Here is a 27284-nt window from a genome sequence, read left to right on the forward strand (position 1 = left end):
CATCCGGTGGTGAGGTGAGTCTGGTGCTGGGTGGTCTGTTCGGGTCTAAACATAAACATAAACCGTCAGGGTGGTGTGTGCTCAGCTCAACTGTTACGCATCGCAAAACAGCTGTTGTGTTGGGCACACAAAAACCTGCTGCAGCGACTGATATCGGGTCGGCCGTGGAAACTGCCGGGGGGGGGAGGGGGGACTGGGCGCTCTCCTCAAGGCAGGAAGAGCGATCAGGAGTTACCCAGAAATAGGTCAGCACCTTTGGGTCTGGCCGTTGAACGGATCTGTTTAGAAAAAGATGGGCCTCCCACAGGATGTGGTGCATACGTTTCAGGGCACATGAGCTGTTTCCACTACAATGCTGCACACATCAAGTGGACAGTTTTTCAGCGCTGGTGCGCAGAGAAAGGTGTGGAGGCCATCTCATGTCCACTAGGTGGCGTGCTGTCATTTCTACAGCAACTGATGGACAGAGATCTAGCGTTCAGCACAATTTAAACTTATGCTGCAGCTATTTCTTCCTGTCATGAGGTTTCTCAGTGACAGAAGAGTTCTTAACCACCTGCTGATGAAGCATTTTCTGAAAGGTGTACAAAGACACAGACCTGTGTCACGTCCACTAGCTCCACAGTGAGACCTAATGATGGTCTTACATGCTCTGATCAAAACTCCTTTTGAGCCTTTAGATCAGGTTTCCCTTAAATTTCCGCCATTAAAAACAGCCCTGCTGTTAGGTCTGATGTCGGCAAAGAGAGTGAGTGATTATCTGCTCTCTCTGTTGCTCTCTCATGTCTCAGAATTCAAGCTGATGGCAGTTCAGCTGTACAGCGTTTTAACCCTGCTCTGAAAAGCATCACAAGCTCATTCAGATCGAGAGTGATAACCTTGGATGGGTTTTATCCTCTTCCTCATAATTCTGAAGAGGAAGCAACATCTCACCTCCTCTGTCCCGTGCGAGCGTTTTCGTGTTACGTGGCACACACAGCCGCACTGCGCCGTTCTCAGCATCTGTTCATGCATTACAGGGACAGCTCTTCAGGACGTCCTCTAGCTACCCAGCGCCTCTCACACTGGTTGTCTGAGGCTATTTCTGAAGTTTACAGTTCATCTGGGCTGGATCCTCCAGAGAATCTCAGAGCACATTCCACCAGAATGTTTTCATCCTCCATGGCTCTGCATGGAGGGATGACAGTGGAGAATATTTGTATGGCGGGTACCTGTTCATCGCCATGTTCAATTATTCGTTTTTTATCTATGTGATGTTTCTCCTTTCTCCATGACCCATTCCGTTCTCAGGGTTCTGACAGAATGATTATTATTTGTTTCATGGAGCCTCACTTTTGAGCTCACACCTGCCTGCATGCAGTCGCAGTGTGAGATATTTATTATCAGTCACAAGTTCATGACTTCTTATTTTATCGTTATTAATCGGTTCATCCTGAGAAGCTGTTGGTCTACTCTGTTCATTGTTACACTGTTACAATTCGTATCCTCCGTTGTTCCTATTCACAGCAGCAGGTCCATTATCTCAGCCTCTGTTCCTCACCAGAGATCTTTTCTCCGGTGCGCTCCTGCGCATGGAGCACGCAATTACGCAGCGCATAATTACGCACACAAAAGGCTGAGTGATGAAATGTTTTTTTGTGCAAGCAGGTGGTTCATGTTGTGTCTGAGTGGACCCAGTGAGGCATAAATGGTAAATGGACTGTACTTATACAGCACCTTTCTATCTTATTTCAAGATACTCAAAGCGCTTTACACAAAAATCTGTGTCCTCATTTACCCATTCATACAGCACTCTACTAGATCTCTACAAAGCTAATTGAACAAATAATTCTAAAGAGACTAATCAGTGCTTTAGATCACATTCATACACTGATGGGACACACATAAGAGGCTATGAGGGGTTCAGTGTCTTGCCCAGGGGCACTTCGACATTTGACTGCTGGTGGACTCGAACCCCTAACTCTCGCATTGGAGGACGACTGCTCAAACCACACAGCCTAAGCTGCTGCATAGACTACATCCTGCTTCGCCTTTAACCCACTGGCTATAGCCTTAAAGGGCAAAGCCTATACGAAATAGAACGTTAGTTACGTACTGTAACCACAGATTCTATGACAATAGACGCAGCCCTTTAAGCTCTGGGCCTAACTGGTTCCTAAATGGCTGAAGAAAAAAGCTATTTGGGAGCCGTTTACCCGGTCTCACCGTAATTTATACGGACCGGGGATGAGGCCCACAATGTAGGTGGGCGTGGACTAAAGTTTTCCATGCTGCGCTGCGCGCAAAGGGATAAGCCCGCTAGCGATAGCCTTAAAGGGCTGCGCCTATACTCATAGAATCTGGGGTTACAGTGCGTAACAAACGGCTCTTTAGGTACGTTACGTCAGCTCTTTTTTACAAACCAGATTCCAAAGAAGTTGGGACACTAAACAAATTGTGAATAAAAACTGAATGCAATGATGTGGAGGTGCCAACATCTAATATTTTATTCAGAATAGAACACAAATCATAGATCAAAAGTTTAAACTGAGAGAATGTATCATTTTAAGGGAAAAATATGTTGTTTCCAAATTTCATGGTGTCAACAAATCCCAAAAAAGTTGGGACAAGTCCATTTTTCCCACTGTGTGGCATCCCCCCTTCTTCTTACAACACTCAACAGACGTCTGGGGACAGAGGAGACCAGTTTCTCAAGTTTAGAAATAGGAATGCTCTTCCATTCATGTCTAATACAGGCCTCTAACTGTTCAATCGTCTTGGGCCTTCTTTGTCACACCTTCCTCTTTATGATGCGCCAAATGTTCTCTATAGGTGAAAGATCTGGACTGCAGGCTGGCCATTTCAGTGCCCGGATCCTTCTCCTATGTAGCCATGATGTTGCGATTGCTGCAGAATGTGGTCTGGCATTATCGTGTTGAAAAATGCAGGGTCTTCCCTGAAAGAGATGACGTCTAGATGGGAGCATATGTTGTTCTAGAACCTGAACATAGTTCTCTGCATTAATGGTGCCTTTCCAGACATGCAAGCTGCACATGCCACAAGCGCTCATGCAACCCCATACCATCAGTGATGCAGGCTTCTGAACGGAGCATTGATAACAACTTGGGCTATCCTTGTCCTCTCTGGTCCGGATGACATGGCGTCCCAGTGTTCCATAAAGAACTTCAAATCGTGACTCATCTGACCACAGAACAGTCTTCCATTTTGCCACACTCCATTTTAAATGACCCCTGGCCCAGTGCAAACGTCTGAGCTTGTGGAGCTTACATAGAAATGGCTTCCTCTTTGCACTGTAGAGTTTCAGCTGGCAACGGCGGATGGCACGGTGGATTGTGTTCACAGACAATGCTTTCTGGAAGTATTCCTGAGCCCATTCTGTTATTTCCTTGACAGTGGCATTCCTGTTTGAGGTGCAGTGACGTTTAAGGGCCCGGAGATCACGAGCATCCAGTAGAGTTTTACGGCCTTGACCCTTACGCACAGCGATTGTTCCAGATTCTCTGAATCTTTTGATGATGTTATGCACGATTGATGATGTTAACTTAAAAGTCTTTGCTATTTTACGCTGGGTAACACCAATCTGGTATTGCTGCACTATCTTTCTGCACAACAATGGTGGAATTGGTGATCCTCTTACCATCTTGGATTCTGAGAGACACTGACACTCTGAGAAGCTCTTTTTATACCCAATCATGTTGTCAATTGGCCTAATTAGTGTTAATTGGTCTTCCAGCTGTTCGTTATAGTAAATGCTCAATTTCCTTTTTCCATTGCATTTTATTGCTACTTGTCCCAACTTTTTTGGGATTTGTTGACACTGTGAAATTTTGAATCAACATATTTTTCCTTTAAAATGTTACATTTACTCAGATTAAACATTTGATCTGTCATCTATGTTATATTACAAATAAAATATTGACATTTGCCATCTCCACATCATTGCATTCAGTTTTTATTCACAATTTGTTTAGTGTCCCAACTTTTTTGGAATCCGGTTTGTAAAACTGAAGGTTTCTAAGAAACAGCGTTATATCTGCTGTCAAACACAAGAAGATTATCTTTTGATCTTGGGTTGTAGGCTGCACCTGACACAGGTTGGCTTGAGTCTGGTCTGAGTACAATGAAATATGAAGCATCTGAAGCGTAACCTGCTCCCATATGTCAAAAAGGCTGGTCACAATTAAAGATCATGAGTCCTGTAATAAGATAATGGCCCAAAACAAAAGCTAAAAACAAAATTTGCTCTTTAGAAGTGGTCTTCTATGAGATCTGATGTATGAAAGGAACTGAAACATGAAGTAGTGTTGACCCTTAAAATGGGAGACAGCTGAGGAAGTTAACCAGTAAACAGAAATACCTGCTCCAGTTGCAGAAATCTGTAAGGACGGTACTTTTCTGTGGCCCGGTTTGTGTCTGTTTTCCTCGTGCTTCCTCATTAGTTTCCATTGTTGCCACCTGTGTCTCGTCCCAGCTGTTTGTCATCATGTCTCATCTTCTCCCAGTATTTAAGCAGTCCTATTCTGTCTTGTCCATTGTCGGGTCGTCTTCGTTGGTACTCTCCCTTGGGTCTCCTGAGTCTTGTCCTGAGTCTTGTCCTGAGTCTTTCCCTGAGTCTTCCTGGTCCCTCGAGTTCCCCGTGTCTCTCTTGTCGCCTGAGTTCCCCATGCCTAGTTCATGTAAGTTTTGCTGCTCCGTCAGCTTGTTTATTTTGTACTTTTACCATTGCCTCCTTCCTTATTCATGTAAGTTTTGCTGCCCCGTCAGCTTGTTTATTTTGTACTTTTATTTACATTTAAAACATATTTTTGTATATCTGCCGAGTTGAGTCCCTGTTCTGCACTCTGGGTTCGCTCCTAACCGCAAACTCTTACAGAAACTGACAATCACTCATCTGCAGTGACTGCTTTAAAAGGTTGAAAAAGAAAATGTGAAGTTAAAGGAAACATCCTTGGTCCCAAAGCCAGTTTAAGTATAATTATTATGTTGGTTACTTTAGTTTTCTTTATTTATGAATTGATTGTAACAAATTTCACATTATTCAACAACCAACACGGATTTTGTTTGTTAATGTAATGGCTAAGTATTAAAAACCAAACATTTAGCCCTCCCCGCTACCCATTTATGTTGCTCTTATTTTGAAATTTAACTGTAAGTTCTCTGTTAAAAGAGGCGGAAAGAGAAGGTATGGAGACACCGCTAATGTCAAACCGGTTAACACCATAGACATAATATGTCTGTAGTTAACACAACGCCTTGTTTTTTTCGTCCAGCCTTTTTTTTTTTTTTTGTCCAATCAGATGTGGCCCTCCGGATATGCCCATTTTTGTATCGTCTAATCAGATGTGGCCCCTCTGGATATGCCCATTTTTCTATCGTCCAATCAGACATGGCCCTCCAGATAAGCCTTCCGTGTTTGTCTGCAGAGATACCAACTTGCTACAGGCGGCTGCAGTCCAAAGTTTTCTACACTAACAACAGTTATAATAAATGGCAGAGAACAGCGTTTTTGTGATAATCATACTTTTTCAGCATGTAGGAGCAAAACTAATAAAATCCAGGGATCAAAGAGATGTTAATGTATTTATCAGTTTAACTGTGGTTATGCAGACGCTGCATGTGCAATGAATGCAGCTGAGCCCTGCATCAGTGTTGCCAGATAAATTTAAAATGTCTTATTTACCCCGTCCTTTTCTGTGCACATGTTCAACAAAAACAACGCACACCTTATCTTAGAATATCTTTACTCAGCACATGACAGTTTAGGTCAAAATAATATCATTTTAAAGCCACAATACTATACAGGTGTGCAGAAAAAAAACGATTCATTAAAGAATCTACATTCCTAGTCCTGGTGATTTTGAATGGATTCTAAGGGCCCATAAATTGATTTTAAAATGTGTTTGTGTGTTTTATTTTTTTCCGTTCCTACTCCCGAGCGCACTGCATATTGCATTACGTGTCTACCCGTCACTGTAGAATTTGGCCTTGTAGGCCACCGTACAGCAAGCTAGTTAGCCAGCTCCCTTTATCTAAATGGAGTCTGCTTGCATAGAGTGGAGGAGAGCATGATTCAGCCCGCTCCTTCGTCATTAAAAGTTGGTGTAGCCATTTCAGATCCTACAATGTTCTGGGGAAGACAGATCTTGACAAGAGCACGTTGTTTGCAAGAAGTGTAAAATAAAAATGTGGTACAGTATTTTGGAAATACGACAAATGCGCATAAGGAAGATGAAAGACCTGGATTGAAAAAGCTCCAGAATCAGCCTGGGGTGAGAGACTTGTGTGTAAATGAACAGCCAAACCGCAGAGAGAAAGGTGTGGTTTCACTCAAAATATGCGCCGTGTAAATGGTCCCCAAAACCCTGCTTGGTAGACCCCTACCATGTCAAAAAGTCCCTCTTCCAGATGCTGCTCGGCACCCTGGTCCTGAGCTGCGTTCTCCTCTGCCTCCATAATATCTGAACGGGATGCACTCACCTGAAGATAAATTAACAACAGGACTCAAACACTTTCTCCTGAAAGTCATCTTGTATTGTGAGACAACCAAATAAAAATGAGAAGAAAAACAAATCAGTAGACAAAGAATAGAGTTAAATATGAAGATGTGTGGAATCTGTGTTTGTGCAGCAATCGTAAGAGTTGGCAGATGTCCAACTTACATCCAGTTTGAGCAGCTTTCCTACGATCAGCTCCAGCACATCTCTGCGAATAGACGGGATGTACGTGGTCACCTTCAGGAGGTTGTGGACATAACACTCCTGTAATGCACAATAAATGGTAAAGTAGAACAATTTTTAAATGTTGAGAAAAATGGGGAAAACACTGAAAAAAGCTGACAAAAATGTCAATTTTCAGCAGCTTTCTATAAATCCCAACAATCATGTTGGTCTTTGGTCATGATACTGGTGTTGAGAAAGGAAGGGAATCAAACGTTTTTATCTACATTTTTGTTTATGCCATAACACAAACTTGAGCAGAACTCAAAGATCTAAGATGGTTTTTATGTACACAATAGGCCTTTTCCTCTCAAATATTATTCACAAATGCGTGTAAATCTGTGTTAGTGAACACTTCTCCTTTGCAGAGATAATCCATCCACCTCACAGGTGAGGCAGCTCAAGATGCTGATTAGACAGCATGATTAGTGCACAGGTAGACGTTAGGCTGAACACAATAAATGGCCACTAAAATGTGCAGTTTTATCACACAGCACAATGCCACAGACGTTGAGTTTTGAGGGCACGTGCTTTTATCATGCTGATTGCAGGAATGTCCATCAGATCTGATGCCTGTGAATTGAATGTTCATTTCTCTACCATAAGCTGTCTCCAAAAGTGTTTCAGAGAATTTGTCAGTACATCCAATCGGCCTCACAACCACAGATCAAGTGTAACCACAAGAGTCCACGGCCTCCACATCCAGCACCTTCACCTCCAAGATGATCTGAGACCAGCTTCCCAAACAACTGCTGGAAGCCAGGGACACTGCCTTCAGGTCTGGCAACTCACTGGAACTGACAAGGACAAGGAAATTAATGGCTTCTGGTATAAAGAGGGCCAAAGTCACATATGCACAGAGGATCCAGGGTCAATTCAGCTCACAAGACCCATGGAGCATGTGGAGGGGCATTAAGTGCATAACAGATTATAAAGGCAGGGGTGCGCAACACCCTAGAAACCCATCACTGCCTGATGCCCTCAACAAGTTCTATGCAAGTTTTGAAGACCCAAACAGACCACCCAGCACCAAACTCACCTCTTTACTGGAAGAAGAGTTTCTCAGCGAGACCTAAGCCAAAGTGAAGAGTACTTTCAAGAGGATTAATCCTCACAAAGCAACAGGCCCAGAAAACATTCCCGGGAAGGTGCTGAAAGACTGTGCCGATCAGCTCTATGAGATGCTGGCAGACATATTTAACTCCTCACCTGGCAACAGTTCCCACCTGCCTGAAGACCGCCACCATCATCCCAGTCCAAAGAGTTCTACAGTGACTGGTCTGAATGACTATTGGCCAGTAGCCCTCACCCCGATAAGTCACTAAAAGCTAGGGGTGTAACAATACATGGATTTACATCGATATATTGATTAAATGATTAATGATTCAATTATGGGCAGCACGGTGGCGCAACTGGTAGAGCTGCTGCCTCTCAGCGAGCAGGTCCTTGGTTCAAACCCCGGTCCAGGGGCCTTTCTGGGTGGAGTTTGCATGTTCTCTCCGTGCATGCGTGGGTTTTCTCCGGGTGCTCCGGTTTCCTCCCACAGACCAAAAACATGCATGTTAGGCTGATTGGTAACTCTAAATTGTCCCTAGGTGTGAGTGAGAGAGTGAATGGTTGTTTGTCTGGTTTGTCTCTATGTGTCCCTGTGATGGACTTGCGACCCGTCCAGGGTGTACCCCGGCCCTCGCACAGTGATTGCTGGACATGGGCACCAGCGACCCCTGTGACCCACAATGGAATAAGCGGGTAAAGAAAATGGATGGGATGGATGGATGATTCAATTATATTGTGGCAAAACGAAAACATTGATTGATGTCGTCATCTTTAAAATATGCTTTTATTTTTAAATTCCCAAGGCATGTCTGTGTCACCATTTCCATGCACAGCTGCGCTCTGCGGCCGCCTCAGTAACAAGACAGACGAAGCAGAAAACAGATGACGAAATTCACTCTGCTACTGGATTTAAATCAACACTGTGAAATATTTTCGATTCCAACAGAAGGACGGCTCAACAGACAAAACTCATGTTGTATGCAACAGGTGCCAGTGTGAGTTAAAATACTCAGGAAACAACTAATTTGGCCGTTCATCTGAAGAAGAAACACGGCATTGATAGCCATGTTATGTTAACTCAATATGTATTTTTATTTCTCCATAACTGAAAGATAATCAGGACACTTTTAAGTTAACTGGTTTAAAAAAATGCACTTAAACATGAGAAATGTGAGACTATACTGAACAGGACTTTTTTTTTCATTAATTAAGACAAAAAGTTTTTATTTTTATTTAAATGCCTTGTGCCTGTAATAACAGAAATAAAATGGTGAAATCATATTTGATTTGTTTTTGTAAATTTATTTGTTAGGGATGCACGATATTATCGGCATGGTATCGGCCAATATTAGCGTTAAATTTCAATATCGAACATCGGCCATTCCAATAAAATAACTCACTGATATAAAAGGCGCTATTTTTGCCTGCAGCGGCAGCACAACGTGATGACGTTACAACGGCAGCGCAATGCGATGACATCACGTGCGCCTACCCGATCTCACGGCAGAGGAAAATTCAAAATTTTGGCGGTGTGGAAGTTTTATTTTTCATTGGTGAGGATGTCGGATTCCGAAGATTTATGGACTACGTTGAGCCTCGCTATATCGTCCGCAGTCTGAGATATTTTTCTAACGTAATGCGAGTTACAAGCTGTCATTTCCGATGTCATTGAGAAGCTAATGGCCGATAGCATGACTTGTTAGGTGAGTTTTATCACAAACATTTGGACGTTGTGTTAGCCCCGTTAGCATGATTAGTCTTACAGCACAATGGATAAACAAAAACTTTGAACTTAAAAAGGCTGTCCTTCATGCACAAGAATGCAGAGGATCCCACACTGCAGCTAGGAACCCGGAACAAGCCTCCACAAGTGAGACAGCATTGCAGGTGACTAATGCTAATAAATAACATTTAACACTTTTCATTTAATATAATTCAAAGTGCTATTTATATCATATGGTTGTTACGGAATATATGTCACCAGCTCTTACAGCTGTTGACAATTTTTGTAGCAAATAAGGCTAAATAAGATGGCTATGTTCTGACAAAGGAACATACAGTGAGGAAAATACGTTTTTGAACACCCTGCGACTTTGCAAGTTCTCCCACTTAGAAATCATGGAGGGTCTGAAATTTTAATTTTAGGTGCATGTCCACTGTGAGAGACAATCTAAAAAAAAAAAATTAAAAAAAACAGAAATCACAATGTATGATTTTTAAATAATTTGTGTGTTACTGCTGTAAATAAGTATTTGAACACCTGCCAATCAGCAACAATTCTGGCCCTCAGACCTGTTAGTCCACCTCCACTCCACTTATTATTCTAAATTAGAAGCACCTGTTTGAGGTCGGTAGCTGCATAAAGACACCTGTCCACCCCACACAATCAGTAAGACTCCAACTACTAACATGGCTAAGACCAAAGAGCTGTCCAAAGACACCAGAGACAAAATTGTAGACCTCCACAAGGCTGGAAAGGGCTACGAGGCAATTGCCAAGCAGCTTGGTGAATAAAGATCAACTGTTGGAGCAACTATTAGAAAATGGAAGAAGCTAAACTTGACTGTCAATCTCCCTCAGACTAGGGCTCCATGCAAGATCTCACCTCGTGGCGTATCAATGATCCTAAGAAAGGTGAGGAATCAGCCCAGAACTACACGAGAGGAGCTGCTCAATGACCTGAAGAGAGCTGGCACCACTGTTTCCAAGGTTACTGTGGGTAATAACCTAAGACGTCATAGTTTAAAATCATGCATGGCACAGAAGGTTCCCCTGCTTAAATCGGCACAAGTCCAGGCCCGTCTTAGGGTGCATTCACACCAGCCCTGTTTAGTCTGCTTTAATCAAACTCTAGCTTGTTTGCCTAGGAAGTCCGGTTCATTTAGGGAGGTGTGAACACGCCACTGAACTCTGTCACGGAACAAAAATGCGAACTCTGGCCCGGGCTAAAACCTAGGTCTCGGTCCAGTAGAAGAAAACTCCAGCGCGGTTCGAGTACAGTGTGAATGTAAACAGACCAGGCCCCGCTCCACAAGCAAGAAGTGGAGTACAGCGCAGTGCAAACAAACACACATTTCGCTGACCTTATATGGAGCCATAAGCTGCCTTGTGTGAAAAACAATATTCTCCATGGTCTTCTGCCTCATCTTCTGCTCATGCTGAGTCCATTGTTGAAAAATGACAAAATATAAATCCTAAAACATCTAAAACTTTATGCCACTCTATTTTTGTTTTTATTTCCAGAAGAAGAAGAAGTGTCTTCAGAGGTTTTGTGTTGTTTCTTTCGGTAGTTCTTGGTGCAGCGCCCCCACAGGCGAGCGGGGGAACAGGTTGGTTCAACAGGTTGGCTCAACTGCACAGTGCAGTGTGAATGCAAACGCACCAGCTCAAATGTAAACAAAAGGTCATGAATATTGGTCCCGAACCGAACCGAGTCTACCGGACTACCAAGTGTGAAAACAACCTTATGTTTGCCCACGACCATTTGGATGATCCAGAGGAGCTCAGCACCCCCCGAGTGAGCACGGATCTCTCCAGAGGGAACTATTTGAACTGAGTGATTTTATCTGAACTTTGCAGTGCCTCTGTGTGTGTTGTCTCTGGCTGCTCACTGCTCTTGCACCTCTCCGCGTAATGTCGGCATCATTATGTGCTAGGGTGCAAGATTTTTTTTCATTATCACACTACTGACCTTCAAACAGAAGTTAAAAGCGTGTTAGGAATTTTTTTGTCTCCAAATAGGTCTCAATTGTAAATGAGTCTTTGAGGCTCAGTGTGACTTATCTGTTTAAATAAAGGTTGACTGAATGAATGAATGAATTTTCACAGGTGTTCAAATACTTATTTGCAGCAGTAACACACCAATAAATTATTTTTAAAAATCATACAATGTGATTTCTGGATTTTTTTTTTTTTTAGATTCATTCATTCAACCTTTATTTAGACAGATAAGTCACACTGAGCCTAGAAGACTCATTTACAAGTGAAATCTGTTTAGACAGACAAAAAGTAGTGAAACTGGACACATGTAGGAATTGAAAGTGAAAAAATTCCTATCAGACTCTTTCTTCTTGGCTGAGAAGAAAAATTTTAATATTAAAAAAACCCTCGCACAAACCGCACATAGTGACGTAGACATTCTGCAGAGTGGGGGAGACAACAAGAGCAGTGAGCAATGTCCATGGATGCTCTCGAGGGCACTGTAAGAGTTCTGATAAGGATGGACTAATCCAGCCAGTCCCTTCAGTGAGATCCATAAACATTCTCGAGGTATGTCGGAGAATGGCCAAGGACAACGCCTATGGGAATCCAAGAGTCCTGAAATGATGACACAATGTTTATTCAGCTGGTTTCCTCTGGTTCTCAGTTAGAAATTCCTTGATGGGGGGGGGGGGGGGGGGTCAGATTACATGTTCTCCAGGCAAATTCAGATAAGTTGGCCTTCAAGATTCAGATAAACACACAGTTGTTTTGGGGACAGGCAGAACTTAATTACATCTACCTTGAGCCTTTGTTGGTCCAAATGGTTCAGAAATGTCCAAATTACATGGCCACACCGATGGAACGTGTCTGAGTAAAATCCCAGAGATCTGATCCATTCTGCCCAAAGCATTTGAGTCTGGGTACTCGAGGCATGAGCCAACCATCATAAAGGCAAACAGCGTGATCGGATCCAAATTTGCTGCAGACGACTTCCTTGATTGTAGATAAACCAGCAACCAGACGAATCCAAAAAGCAGGAACCAGTTATCATAAATCCAATTAAATATGTGTCCTTAAAATCCACAAATGGTAGCAGAAATAGACACATTATCAAATCTTCAAGTTGATGAGATATCCAGCTGCATGCATGCCAACAGGGCAATCGGCTCGCCTAAAGCCTAAAGATTATATCTCTTACAGTGGACATGCACCTAAAATGAAAATTTCAGACCCCTCCATGATCTCTAAGTGGAAGAACTTGCAAAGTCGCAGGGTGTTCAAATACTTATTTTCCTCACTGTATATAAAATATCGCTATCGGAATCGGTTATCGGCCGAATAAGTTTTAACATATCGGCATATAGGATATCGGACAAAAATCCAATATCATGCATCCATATTATTTATATGTAAATGAGATGGGCATTTGATATTGCAATATTATTGATCGCAAACTTGTGAATCGAATAGAATCGAAATCGTATCATGACAAAATTTGTGATAGAGAAAATCGTATCGTCATACAAACAAATCAATATAATATTGTATCGTGGTAAAGCTGGAGATTTACACCCCTACTAGATGTGTCAAAAGACTGGTCATGACTAACATCAAAACAACCATCAACATCAGTGACGACCCTCACCAGTCCGCATACCACAAGAACCGACCGATCAACGGAGGACACCATCTCCTCTGTGATTCACGCTGCTCTCACCCACCTGGAGCAGAAGAACTTCTACATCTGTATGCTCTTTGTGGACTTCACGTCTGCCTTCAATACCATGATTCCCCAGACCCTGATGGACAAACTATTCACAATAGCCCCTCCACATACAACTGGACTCTAGACTTCTTAAACAGACCACAGTCAGGGAGGATCTACAACTTCTCCTCCTCCACCATAACCCTCAGCAATGGCTCCCCTCAGGACTGTGTGCTGAGCCCTCTCCTGTTCACTCTGCTCACATATGACTGTGCCTACCCCTCCAGGCTGTCATATTGTAAAGTTTGCAGATGATACAGCGGAGGTGGGATGCATCACAAACAATAATGAATCCAACTAAAGACAGGAGGTGGAACACCTGGAGAGCTGGTGCAGGAAGAACAACCTTCACATCAATGTGAAGAAGGCGAAGGAGATGGTTATGGACTTCAGAAGAAGCAAACATACCTACCCCCCCCCCCCCCCCAAATATAGGACGATCTGCGGTGGACGTGGTCTCCAGCTACAAGTACTTGGGTGTGCACCTGAATGACAACCTCAGCTGGGGCAACAACACTACCAGCCTGATCAAGAAAGCACACCAGAGACTCTACTTCCTCATGCAGCTGAAGTGAGCTGGTCTGGGAAGCTCAGTCCTCACCTCCTTCTAAAGGTGTGCAGTGGAGAGCATCCTGTGCTCCAGCATCAACATGTGGCATAGAGGCTGCACAGCTACAGAAAGAAAAGCTTTGCAGAGAGTGGTGAAGGCTGCACATAAGACTGTTGGAGTCAGCCTCCCCACCATCACAGACATCTACACTTCTAGATGCAGGAAGAGGGCCACCTGCATCAGAAGGACCCCACTCACCCAGCGCACACACTTTTTGCCCCGCTCCTCTCAGGCAGGAGTCTGAGGAGCATTAAGTGTAGAATCACTAGACTGAGGAACAGCTTCTACCCTGAGGCTGTTAGACTCATGAATCTCTACCCAGGGAAAATCACTGTGAAAAAAAATCCCTGTAATGCCACTTGATTGTTATGTACTGCTGACTATCCATGCTGCTGATCTCATGCAGCTGATTTATTTCATGCTGCTGTGTTCATTCGTACTCATCTGCTCACACAGACTCATGTTTGTGCTGCTGTTGTTCGCCGTATTGTTTTTGTACTACTAGTGCTTAGTGTATTCTTAGTTTAGCGTATTTCTTAATTCATATCTTTTTCTTTACAATTTATACTTTTGTTGGATGAGACTGGGGCCCTGTGGACACAATTGCGTTCCATCACATGCGGTGTGAATGACAAATAAAGAACCTTGACTTGACTTGATATCTGGTTGCATAACCAAACAATTTCTGCACAAACTGTCAGAAACCATCTCAGAGAAGCTCATCTGCATGCTCATTGTCCTCATCGGGGTCTCCACCTGACTGCAGTTCATCATCATAAAGGATTTGAGTAGACAAATGTTCATATCTGATGGTATATGGTACATTGGAGAGATGTTCTCTTCATGGATGAGTCCTGGTTTTCACTGTGCATGGCAGATGGCAGATATATGGCATTGTGCGAGTGAGCAGTTTGCTGATGTCAACGTTGTGAATCGAGTGGCCCATGATGGTGGTGGGGTATGAGCAGGTGTTCGTTGGGGACAACGAACACAGGTACATATTATCGATAGCATTTTAAATGTACAAAGATAACGTGATGAGATCCTGAGGCTCATTGTTGTGCCATTCATCCACAACCATCACCTCATGTTGCAAGGATCTGTACACAATTGCTGGACGCCGAAAACATCTCAGTTCTTGCATGGCCAGCATACTCACCAGACGTCACCCAATTCAAATTCAGAATAGAATTCAAATTCTTTCTTCTAACCTACAAAGCTCTCAACAACCTAGCTCCACCTTATATTACAGATCTTGTTGTTCTATAGTTTACTAATAGAGCACTTTGCTCTCAGACTGCAGGTTTACTTGTGGTTTCTAGAGTTTCCAAAAGCAGAATGGGAGGCAGAACTTTCAGTACTCAGGCTCCTCTCTTGTGGAACCAACTTCCAGTTTCTGTCCATAGGGCTGACACATTGTCCAGTTTTAGGACTGTGCTTAAGACTTTCCTTTTTGATAAATCCTATACAGCTTTAGAGCGTGATGTCACTGTGTCCATGGCGTGGTGGCCGATGAGATAGGATCACCATCTTTACTGTCCTCGAAAATAAAGCTTTCTCTTTGAATTTTTTTAAATCTACGTAGGTTAAAACAATATAGCAATGGTTCAAACTTGTTGCGTTATTGGATGTAACGTCTGGTTATACGACCGGAAATAAAAAGATCAAAAACAGACTTTCGTTTAATTGTTTTCTCGACTGGAAACAACGCAATGGACCAAATAAAAAGGAGACGAATGCTTGGATACCAGCAGTAAGACATCCTGATATAATCTTCTCCAGCCTCCCAAGATACCTGCTAGTGTGTTCCAGACATTTCCATTCTGGTGAGTGTCTAAATTCATTTTGTTGGTGTTGTGCCATAAATTTTTGCCATGATTTTGTCTGGGTGTACTCATGTTTAGTTCATGTTTAGTTCATAGAAGTAGGTCAACCTAGTTTAGGTTGGGCTTATATTTTGCATGTAATGCAGTCCGAGTTTAGACAGAGTGGACATCTGTGTTATTGTGAAATAAACTGTTTAAAGTTTCTAGTGTTGTCACTAGCTTAATTTGTGTTTCTGGACTCAAATCAATGAAATAACAGTTCCGTTCCCAGGAAGGCCCTCAGGGTCAGGTTTTTGACCTGAGGCTTATTTCACTACAGTCCCCCCTTTGGAAATCATCGCCTGTCCATGGGGATGAATTCCAACATGAACTTACGCCTTTGAATGTCCTTGAGCTTGATGTAATCCAGCAAGGAAAAACAAAAGTCAAAGGAGGTAATCCCACAATGTTTTTGGTAATTCCATTGTGTTGTTGGTAATTCCATTGTAGCAATGCTTTAACCCCTTGGAAACAAAGTCTGTAATCCATTGGAAAAAGTCATATAATCCACAACGATAAATCCACAATGAGTCAACACTAGACACGTGTACCGGGTGGTATAGTGTCATTCTGCCAATCTGCATGTGAACCATTGCTATAGCTGTCAGGGTTGTCCTCTTCTCTGAGAGACCTGCATTTCTATAGCACATTCTGTGAGAGGTATTACCCTGTAAACACTGCTAGCGGCTGTCCTCAGCTCCTCGAACAGTTTAGCTGACATAATTGTTATGTCTGCCCCACAGTCCAGAAGTGCTTCATGTGTGAGGACCCCTTCAAGCGTTACTGACAGGTATGCCTTCTTGGCGACCCCCCCTTCTGATAAAGTTACACAGAAACCTCTTAGGTTTTTTCTGACGTTTCTTTACACGTTCAGCCTTGTCTGTGTAATCTTGGTTTGTCTGAACCGTCAGCACAGCAGTAGCCGTTTCTGAGTGTTCAGCTTGCGATGACTCGTCACCGTTTACGTGTGAGTTTACCCCCCTTCTTCCGATGAGGGGTTGTTGGAGGCAACAACAACAATGTCTTGGTGTGTACCACTGACATCTGTGACGTTGTCATTTGCGCCCTCAGATGTAATAGTGATTACATCACTGCATAGTGCTCCAGGTTGGTTTCCCGTGTCAGTGTGTTTCAAAGTTTCTAACAACCTGCGTAGTTGCTCTGTCTCTTCCGAGCTCAGAGGTGTAGGGCCTTGTTTCTGGAACCTTTGTGATTTTTTCGCCTCGGTTCGTTTCGTCCGAGGTGGGGGATGGTTAGGTACGTCTTTTGGGGGTTCCTTTTCGGACTTCCCCTGATAATATGGGTCACCTTGGTTCCCATATCTTTTCATCCTAGACACACCCCACTTACGATAATCACGTTCATCCTCTGAAAGAGGAGCTTTTTTGTCCCAGCGTGCAACTTCATGACGCAGTTTGTTAGTTTGAAAAGACTGCTTTTTCTCGCCTTTCTTAGGAGGAGGAGGCGATGCACGCCGTCCTTCCAGTTCTAGCGAGTGGGGTTTAACCTTTACACCAGGAAACACCTCTATGGGCGTCTTAGCATGAGAACATGCCTCAAACACATTCACAGCACACTGTTTAATCTCATTGATGGATTTTTCTTTGAAATTAGCCATCATCTGTACTGACGTTTTAATGTCAGTGTGGAGATTTTTGCTGAAAACAAATTTAAAACCTTCTTCCTCCTCCATTCCGGTTTCATTTCTGTAACCAAAATAAGCTTGGAAGATTCTTTTGTAATAAACCTTTGGATGTTCATGCTTCCCTTGCGTGACATTGTCTGCAGCTGGGAAACCACCAGGCCCCGTGTAGGGGTCGTATTCCCTGATCAAAGCTTCACACAGAAGGTTGTAATCCCTTTCAAAGTTAGACTGTGCCATGAGTCTGAGGTACTCCTCTCTTTCGCCGTTTAACCTTATTGCAGGGTCATCAGCCTTGTCTACCACTGCATAGAATGATGCTTTCAATAAGAGCGCCAATTTAGCCAGCTTGTCATAGCTTGACTTTGTTCTGTCTGTAGAGGTCACACTCTCTGCAACCTCCTTCAGCTTGTCCAATAACTCTTTTGAGTTCATGCTGTCCACCTGTTCACCATATGGATGTAAGGATTCTGTGAGCAGCGTCAACCCTCCCTCTAACCAATCCTTCATCTCACAAGGATCAAAATCCTTTTCTATCACACCTGCCATGGTTATTCACTGTGTAGCACTTATCTGGTTAAACAGTTGCCAACTTCAGATTATTTTAACAGGTAAATATTTGTATTCAAGTGTCATGTGAGTTTCACACACTTTTTAGCTCTGGGTTCACTCAACAGTACTGTGTAAGCCACTTCTTCAAATGAATGGGCACCTATTCGTAGGTTTTACCCCAATGCATGAATATTTTTAAGTAAATGCCTCTTTCTGGCAGTGTTACTTAATGTGCTTAAATCAAACAGATACAAGAACCAGGACTTTTCCAGTGTTCATTAACTCAAAAGCACTAAAAATTAAACAAACCTGCAATTTTTCTAAAAGTCTCACGGCAACTTTAGATTTTAAACGCTTTTTAAGCAGTTTCATTTACCAGAATTCGCTATTCAACAGTTACTCAGTAAACCAGGTTGGATGAAAAAAGAAAAAGAAAAACAAATGAGAGGAATTATCAGTCTCCCCTTCAGGAAAACTGTTATACTCCTCTTTCAACAGCAGGTGGTGGTGTAAGCTTATTTATACCAGCAGGAGTCTATGACAACTTCCTGTGAATCGTTCCGTTGACATCCGGTTGTTAGCCGTTAGCTAAAATTAGTGTCGGCCCACACGGATCAAATCAGCGTTTCTGAACGGGTTTAAAGCTTAAACGTGGTGTCGCTTTAACAAGCACGTCTATCTGCATGAACACATGAGTTTTGTGGGAACAGTGGCAGCTCCATTTAGCGATTTTAAACACAGTGGAGGCTTCGGTTGAACCGAGACTCATTTCCGGGGTCACGTGACTGAATCAACCAATGATCAGAGCAGCAGCGGGGGTGGGTTTTATAATCTGACATCAGAGGAAGTGACGACAGACACGTCACTCGTCTCTCCAGCGAATCAGAGCGTTTCAAACAGCGGTTTTCAACCAATCACGCATCGTCATTTCAGCTAGCGTGTTAGCATTAGCTGGTATATTCCGGTCAACTTTCGTCCATTAACTTCTCAAAATGTACGATTTTAACTGTTACAAATATAACGAAGCACTTTCAACGGCGGTCTGAGACGGCGCTCAGCTTTGAAACAGCTTTCCATCCATTTAAAACAACTCATTCAAAATCAGAACCGAGCTGGAACAGAACCGGGTCAGAACCCCCTTTCTGCACCACAGTTTAAACAGAATAAAGCGTTTTACCACAAACCCAGCTTCAGTTACACAACAGATGTACAAATTTCAGCTTTTAAAATGAACACATTGACTTAACTTCAGCTCTCTTAACACCACAACTGAAACATATCACTGTATTTTCTCCGAACACCCCAGCTGCAAAACGCTGCGTTTCACAGTCGAACAGAAATCTGCACTTTTAAGCTAATTTCACTTAAGATCAGATATGCCAACATGATAAATTCAAGTGTTACAGAATAGCACAGTCCATTCATGAAACCGTTACGGGCCACCAGTATGTAGTGAGAGAGCAGAGAGGTGGTTTCAGCTCAGGGGTGCTCTCTTACATTTTATAATATCTGGACTAGTTCAAGTACATGATATTATACTTAATTTAAACGGATTCTTTCATTTTTCTGGACTGAGTACTATCATGCCTTGAATGATTAAATGTGGACGGAAACGTGTTTTAATTTCTGACTCACCAACAACAGTGAGCCGTTTAATTAAAAACGATTTAAAACACATCACACATTTACATTAATTGACAGATTGATTACAATTAACACAGCTTAATTAATGAGCTTTACAATGAGAAATCATACGGCCATGATTTCTTACTTGCAACTGAAATACAACAGACATTTCTGAAAATATCTGGATTAATTACTGGCAGATAGAAGAGTTTTAAAGATGGGAAAATGAAGTTTAAATGGAGAGAGATGGGTGAGGGAATGTGTCTGTATAACCAGATCAGCACGCTTCTTTAGACGCAGCTTAATCCACGGTACACTGGTAGTTGAAGATCGACTCTTTTACCTTTCTGAAGATATTTCAGTTCCGGCGTAAAGTTCCACTTCAAGCCACATTTCAGCGTCTCCGTAAGAACAGCTGTGACCTCAGGAGTCGTGAGATCATCACAGAACAAACCTCCTCAGAAGTTATGAAGTTTTCACCGGGTGGAGTCACAGCGAGGCATCGTGGCTCCTACAGGAACTCCAGCCGAACTCCATCAGTACCAGTCAGTTCGCTCCAGAACTTCAGTTCATCCCAGAACTTCGGATCATGTCTGGAACTTCTTGTTCTCTCCAGCAACTTTGTTCAGCTCTGGAACTCTTGTTCCTTTCGGAACTCTTGTTCTGCTTGGAACTAGGAAGTGTCGACCCTTTTAAAGAGGTCACTTCCGGTTCCTCTGAGAACTTCCTGATTGGTTGAAAGAACCAACAGGGGTGTGGTTTTAGTGACGTAAGAGGGTTATTACAAGTCAAGGAGACAGTGAGATGTTTTTGGAACAAACAGAGAAATGTTTTGGAGCCGACAGAAAGATGTTTTGAAGAAACAGAGACATTTAGGAGCCAGTCTTCTTCTATCTATCTGAGAGAGTTAAACATGACATTTCGTTCCGATAAACATGTTTTTGACCGTTCCTTGACTTTTGACCGACTCACTACTTGCTCATTTCAGACAGAAGATCAAAAAAATGCATAATTACTTGTAACAGGCATTTTAACTTGATTTCTACTTTGAATGAGGATTAAAAATCATTAATACTGTTTCACAGTTGATTTAAAATGAGTGGTTCACTTCAACATTTAAAATGGTTTGAACTAAACACACTTTTGATTATTTTTATTTATTTAGCCTTTATTTATCCAGGTTAGTCTCATTGAGCCACGAGAACTCATTTGCAAGAGAGACCTGTTTTTTTTTAGGGAGCACATGGTGGGGGTTAAGGGCCTTGCTCATGGGCCCAGAGTGGGGCGAATGAGGGTGGGGGCAAGTGTGGGTGTTTCACCTACCCCACCCACAATTTTGATGTTGTCGGGGCCGGGGCGTGAACCGGCGATCTTCGGATCACAAGCCCACCTCTCTAACCTTTGCGCCACCACTCCCCCTCCAAAGACATTTGTAAAATAGTAATGATAATATGAAAGAGAGTGTTCTTTCAATTGATTAGTGCAGGACACCCTTAGAAAGTCTCTGGATGAGCTTAATTTGTGTTTCTGGACTCAAATCAATGAAATAACAGTTCCTGTCCCAGGAAGGCCCTCAGGGTCAGGTTTTTGACCTGAGGCTTAGTTCACTACAGTACCATGGTGTGGATAGAAAGAGAAATGGGGCAGGTGTGGTCCTAAAGGAGGAGTTGGCAAAGAATGTAGTAGAGGTGAAGAGAGTGTCAGATAGGGTGATGTGCCCGAAGGTAGAAGTAGAAGGTCTGATGCTCAACATCGTCAGTGGTTATGCTCCACAGGTTAGATTTGATGAGGAGAAAGATACATTTTGGAAAGATCTGGATGAAGTGATAGAGAGTATTCCCAGGGAGGAGAGAGTGGTGATCGGAGCAGACCTGAATGGACATGTTGGGGAAGGAAACAGAGGGGATGAGGAAGAGATGGGTAGGTTTGGTGTCAAGGAAAAAAACTAGGAAGGACAGATGGTGGTAGATTTTGCCAAGAGAATGGAAATGGCTATAGTCAATACCTATTTCCAAAAGAGGGAGGAACATAGAGTGACCTATAAGAGTGGAGGAAGGAGTATGCAGGTCGACTACATTCTGTGTAGAAGAGGAAACCTGAGGGAGATTGGAGACTGTAAGGTTGTGGCAGGGGAGAGTGTGGCCAGACAGCATCGGATGGTTGTGTGTAAAATGACTGTTGTTGTGAAGAAGAGAAAAAGAGTAAAATCAGAGAAGAAGACCAAATGGTGGAAGATGAAGAAGGAAGAATGTTGTGAGAAATTCAGAGAGGAGCCGTTAAAGGCTCTGGGTAGTAAGAAAGAGCTTCCAAATGACTGGGCTACTACAGCAACAGTAATTAGAGAGACAGGTAGGAAGGTACTTGTGCCCCTTTTCCATTAGTACCGGTACGGGCCGACTTGACCCTACTTGGCCCGGTTCTGAGGCTTTTCCATTAGTACCAGTACATAGCACCTGTTACTATTTTCAGTACCCTTGGCTCTGTGGTTCTAACCGGTACGAAGAGGTACAAAAACGTGACGTCAGAACACTGTCGGTCACTGATTGGTCGGGGGCGGAGTCGGGGGCGGAGTCACTGGATCCTTCAGAAACGTTTCAAAACAATAATCCGCCATTTGTAATTTCTCGGACTGGAGCAGCGGCTGGACTTATTTTAAAGATTTTAAAAACAATACTGACAACATCTTGGTCTAATGCTGATGTGCTGGCATTTTTTGTGCTTGGTGGCCGACAACATAATTCAGAGCAAGCTGGATGGAGCTCTGCTGGTGTACCCCGATCCTCCCTCCGGAGCCTCCGAGCGCCAGACCGGGCAGGGCGTCATCTCCCCGGCTCCAAGTTCAGCTGGTCACCGCGGAAGATCCTTCGATGTGCCGACTCGGAGGCTCGGGTTCCGGATACCAGCCTTGTGTGCTCAGAGCTCCGCTGGTCACTGCGAAGCTGGAGATGGGGACTTGCAGATGGCCGTTGCCAGACCCCGGCCGCGCGTAATCATGAAGGCTGAATCCCGATCCCACCCGGCAGTCAGGCGGACTGGACAGTCTAGGACGGACGCTGGAAGCGATTTTTAAATAAAAAAAAATTTGTTTTTATACAAAAAATGTTTTAAAAAATTGCTGAAGCAATTTAAAAATGTTTTTGTTTTGTTTTTTTACACATAAAATGTTTTTTTAAATCGCTTCCACCATTTGTCGCAGACCCGTCTCTGTCCGCCTGTCTGCGCGGGTCAGACCTTCATGATTACGCGCGGCTGGGGTCTTGGAACGGCCTCTGGAGTCACCAGCTGAGCTGGAGCTGGGAGGATGAGCCTCCCAGCCTCCTCCTCTCCGGAGGAGAGGATCAGTGAGACCAGCAGAGCGTTGAAGATTAAAAAAAATAAAATAAAATAGAAACGGTGCCAGCTTCATCGTGAAATCCTGTTTTCAATTTAATGACTGTTAACTCAGCTGAAAATCATAAAAAGACACAAAACTATTGGATCTCAGGAATATTTCCCTCAAACATGTTTAAAGAAGAGACGACCTTCAGTTCAACTTTATTTTAACTCACAAATGTACAAATCACAAAACAAGAACTTTAAAGCAAAGCTAAAAATAAAATGTATATACGTGAACAAGAAAAAAAACCACACGTTTAAAATGAACATTAAAAGTAGACACAATGAGTGCAAATACATCAAATGATGATGAAAACCTACACAAATTTAAATGTAATGTTTTTGTAGAATCTGGTTCATCAAAGTTTTAATTTATATACATTTATATATATTTATATATATAAATATATATAGATAAATATATATGTATATATATATATATATATGTATATAAATATATATGAATATATATAAATACATATGTATATAAATATATATAAATACATATATATGTATATAAATATATATGAATACATATATATGTATATAAATACATATATATGTATATAAATACATATGTGTATATATATACATATATATATACATAATTGTGTGTATATACATATGTGATATACATATATCTATATATCACATATGATATATATATATATATGTGTGTGTGTGTGTGTATATATATATATATATACACACATATATATATATATACACATATGTGTGTACATATATATTTGTGTGTGTGTGTATAAATATATATAGATATAGATGTGTATATATATATAGATATATATATATATCTATATCTATATATATATTTATACACATGTACATACACATATACATACACACAACTTCAAAATAACATAAATTCTCAACCTGTACTGAAAACAGTTTCTGCGTCTCAGCGCCACCAGCTGGTGAGAGGTGGTGACGTCAATTTGAACCCCGCCCACTGGAACTGGTACTGAAAGCATAATGGAAACACAACCTGTACCGTACCGAGTAGAGTAGAGCCGTGCTGTACCGGCCCGTACAGGTACTAATGGAAAAGGGGCATTGGTGTGTCATCTGGACAGAGAATGGATGATAAGGAAACCTGGTGGTGGAATAGTGAAGTGCAGGACGCTGTTCAAAGAAAGAGATTAGCCAAGAAGAAATATGACAGTGAGAGGACTGAAGAGAGGAGACAGGCATAAAAGGAAATGGGACGTAGAGCAAAGAGGGAAGTAGCTAAGGCAAAGCAGAGGGCAAACGATGAGTTGTATGGGAGACTGGACACTAAAGAGGGCGAGAAGGACTTGTATCGATTGGCAAGATAGACGGATTTAGGATTTCAAGGACTTGGGGTCCACTGTCTAGGAAAATGGGGAACGTGGTAAAGAAGTGAAAAAGAGAGTCCAGGCAGGATGGAGTGGATGGAGAAAAGTTTCAGGAGTGATTTGTGACAAAAGGGTGTCAGCAAAGGTCAAAGGAAAAGTTTACAAGACAGTGGTGAGACCAGCGATATTGTATGGTCTGGAGACAGAGACATGGACAAAAAGACAGGAGAAAGAACTGGAAGTGGCAGAAATGAAGATGCTAAGGTTCTTCTTAGGAGTGACCAGGCTGGATAAGATTAGGAATGAGAGGTACAGCACAGGTTAAACAACTGGGAGATAAATTTAGGGAGGCCAGACTGAGATGGTTTGGACATGTTAAGAGGAGGGACCGTGGGTATATTGGTAGAAGGATGCTAGAAATGCAGCTGCCAGGAAAAAGACAAAGAGGAAGGCCAAAGAAGAGATATATGGATGCAGTTAGAGAGAACATGAAGGTAGTTGGAGTGAGGACAGAGAATGCAGAGGACAGAGTGAGGTGGAGGAGGATGACTCGCTGTGGCAACCCCTGAAGAGGGAAAAGCCGAAAGAAGAATTGAGCAGGGTTGGGATGCTCTGGATCAGCGTATACGACGGCTTGTTCCAGTTCCATCTAGCAACTTTGCACAGCAATTCAAGAGAAGTGGACCTACATTCCACAGGCCACAATCAACAACCGGACCATTTCTATGTGAAGATGTGTTGCAATGCTTGAGGTAAACGGTGGTCACACCAGTAACTGACTGGTTTTCTGACCCCCCTAATACAGTTAAAGTAAACAAGACATTTTAGAGTGGCTTTTTATTGTGGGCAGCCTAAGGCCCACCTGTACAACAATCATGTTGTCTAATCAGCATCTTGATATGCCACACCTGTGAGCTGAATGGATTATCGCTGTAAAGGAAAAGTGCTCACTAACACAGATTTACACAAATTAATGAATATTTGTGAAAAAGACCTGTTGTGTAATATATCTTAGTTCTTTGATTTTCAGCTCATGAAAAATGGGAGCAAAAACAAAAGTGTTGCGTTTATATTTTTGTTCAGCGTAGAAAAGACACAACTCCTTAAGAACTAATTCAACTTGAGCAGAAGCAGGCAGACGCGACCCCAGCAGGCTGCACTCGAGGTGGTGCAAGCAGATTCTGCGAGTTGTAACACTCAAAACTACACAGATCACAGAGAAGCAGAAGTTTTTCTTTTCTGAACTCGTTCAGAGCTGGTGTCAGTAGCTGTCTCTTACCAGAGCTCTGGAGGACTTCTGGATGAAGGGGAAGTTGTCTTGCAGAATGGGAACAAGAAAACGACTTGTTCTTCAACAAAAAGAGAACAACGTGTTACTAATACTACAAAAATCATCAAAAACTTGTTGACATCTACAAATACTGAGCATGAGTGAGAACAATCAAGTCTGTACTAAAGGATTTAATATTTTCATCACTAACTGATAGGGGTGTAACGGTACACGTGGGTGCATTGAACCGTTTCGGTACGGCATGTTCGGTTCGGTCGACGTGCGTATTGTTTCGGTTATTTTTTCACTCATTAAATTTTATTAACGAGAGATTATGCGCCGCGTAACTAAAGTTCCTAAGCGTGTTTCAGCATGGCGCCATAGTCTCGCAGCACATGTAGCATTAGCAGCCTAGCATGTTGTTGTGGTCTCCTGTTTGGGAACATTGTGTCTTTCTTGTAAAAGACAAGTGAACAAATCCAAAGCTGTGAGTCGACGTTGTTTCACGGAGATTGGATCTGCCGCAGCAACACGTCGAACTTGTTAACGCACTTGAAACGACATCATCTGAACGTGAACGTCTCTTCTAGCAGCTTGTTGCAAAGACTGATAACAGCATCATGTAAACAACCTTTACCAGGTAATTCAGATCGGTCCAGAGCAATAAGACAAGCTGTAGGAGTTTTTAAAGCTCTGGATCTACGTTTCTGTTGTTGATGCGCCGGCTTTAAAGTTATTGAGCACCGCTACGACATCCATCACGTCAACTAGGGCTGCAACAATGAATCGATAAAATCGATAAAAATCGATTATTAAAAGTGTTGGCAACGAATTTCATTATCGATTCGTTGTGTCGCGCGATTAAGCGTCTCTCACGGCGCTGTGGAGCTGTTTTGTTCACCTGCAGTTCATTGTCAATGCTGACTGACTAAATAAAGTTTGAAAAAAATTTTTTTAAAAACTCTGCAGCGCGAGTTGAACAGAGCAGAGTGTTTTCAAAGGAAATTAAGTAAATTTTACAAATGACCAACGCAGCGAAAACTGTTCGACCCAAGTCCTCCAAAGTGTGGGAGAACTTCACAAAGATAAAAACTGAGAAGCATGCAGCTTTGAAAAGTGACGACACGACACGGGAGAAACACGGAGATAAACGTAAACATGTCGGAGTCACGAGGAGGAGGAAGGAGCTGCAGCTGATACAACTCATCCTGTGTTGCAGGTGAGTCTCTACAATTTAACACATTGTTCTGTTTCCAAGAGAGAAAACGTAACGTCAGACTCTCTGGTAGATGAAGCTGCTGCTTGTTTGCCGATTAATGACGGTGATAGAGAACGTGTTACTTTTTATTTTATTTAATTGGTACAAGCAGTGTTTAAATGTGATTTATAAATAAATCTAACACAAAGATAATAATTTAATGATTAAGCTTCAACTTTTAATTTGTTGGCAAAGTCTGAAGACACTGCAGGTATGGCAGGATGAATTGCATTTAAACAGGAATTAAAGTAATTTATTACATTTACTCAAATGTGTGTAATTAAGTATTTTATATGTGTGTGAGTGTGTGTGTGTGTGTGTGTGTGTGTGTGTGTGTTTAATTGCTCTTTTAGCTACTTTTGCCTGAACCTAACACTGTAAGTGAAACAAGGTGTTTCTTGCGTTGCTGTAAATTATGATATAATACATATTTACTGTCTCATTCCAGAAAACAACAACAAACAACAACATCCTTCATGATGGACAGACATCATGGACACCACAGCAGCA

At 42.4% G+C, this 27284-nt stretch overlaps 1 long non-coding RNA gene across 1 annotated transcript in view; it reads right to left on the bottom strand.

The window, feature by feature from the left end:
* The window catches only part of LOC119421433, a 44913-nt gene extending 19318 nt beyond the window's left edge, over nucleotides 1-25595 (bottom strand). Inside the window, exons 1-3 of the long non-coding RNA XR_005187367.1 lie at nucleotides 25526-25595; nucleotides 6660-6758; nucleotides 6382-6477 (exon numbers count right to left, since the gene is read on the bottom strand). This is a non-coding gene — a long non-coding RNA (uncharacterized LOC119421433). The remainder of the gene's footprint in view (nucleotides 1-6381; nucleotides 6478-6659; nucleotides 6759-25525) is intronic.
* Nucleotides 25596-27284: the final 1689 nt, after the last annotated feature.

This window comes from Nematolebias whitei, chromosome 15 (genome assembly GCF_014905685.2).
Source record: "Nematolebias whitei isolate Nwh7 chromosome 15, NemWhi1, whole genome shotgun sequence".
Classification (NCBI taxonomy): Eukaryota; Metazoa; Chordata; class Actinopteri; order Cyprinodontiformes; family Rivulidae; genus Nematolebias; species Nematolebias whitei.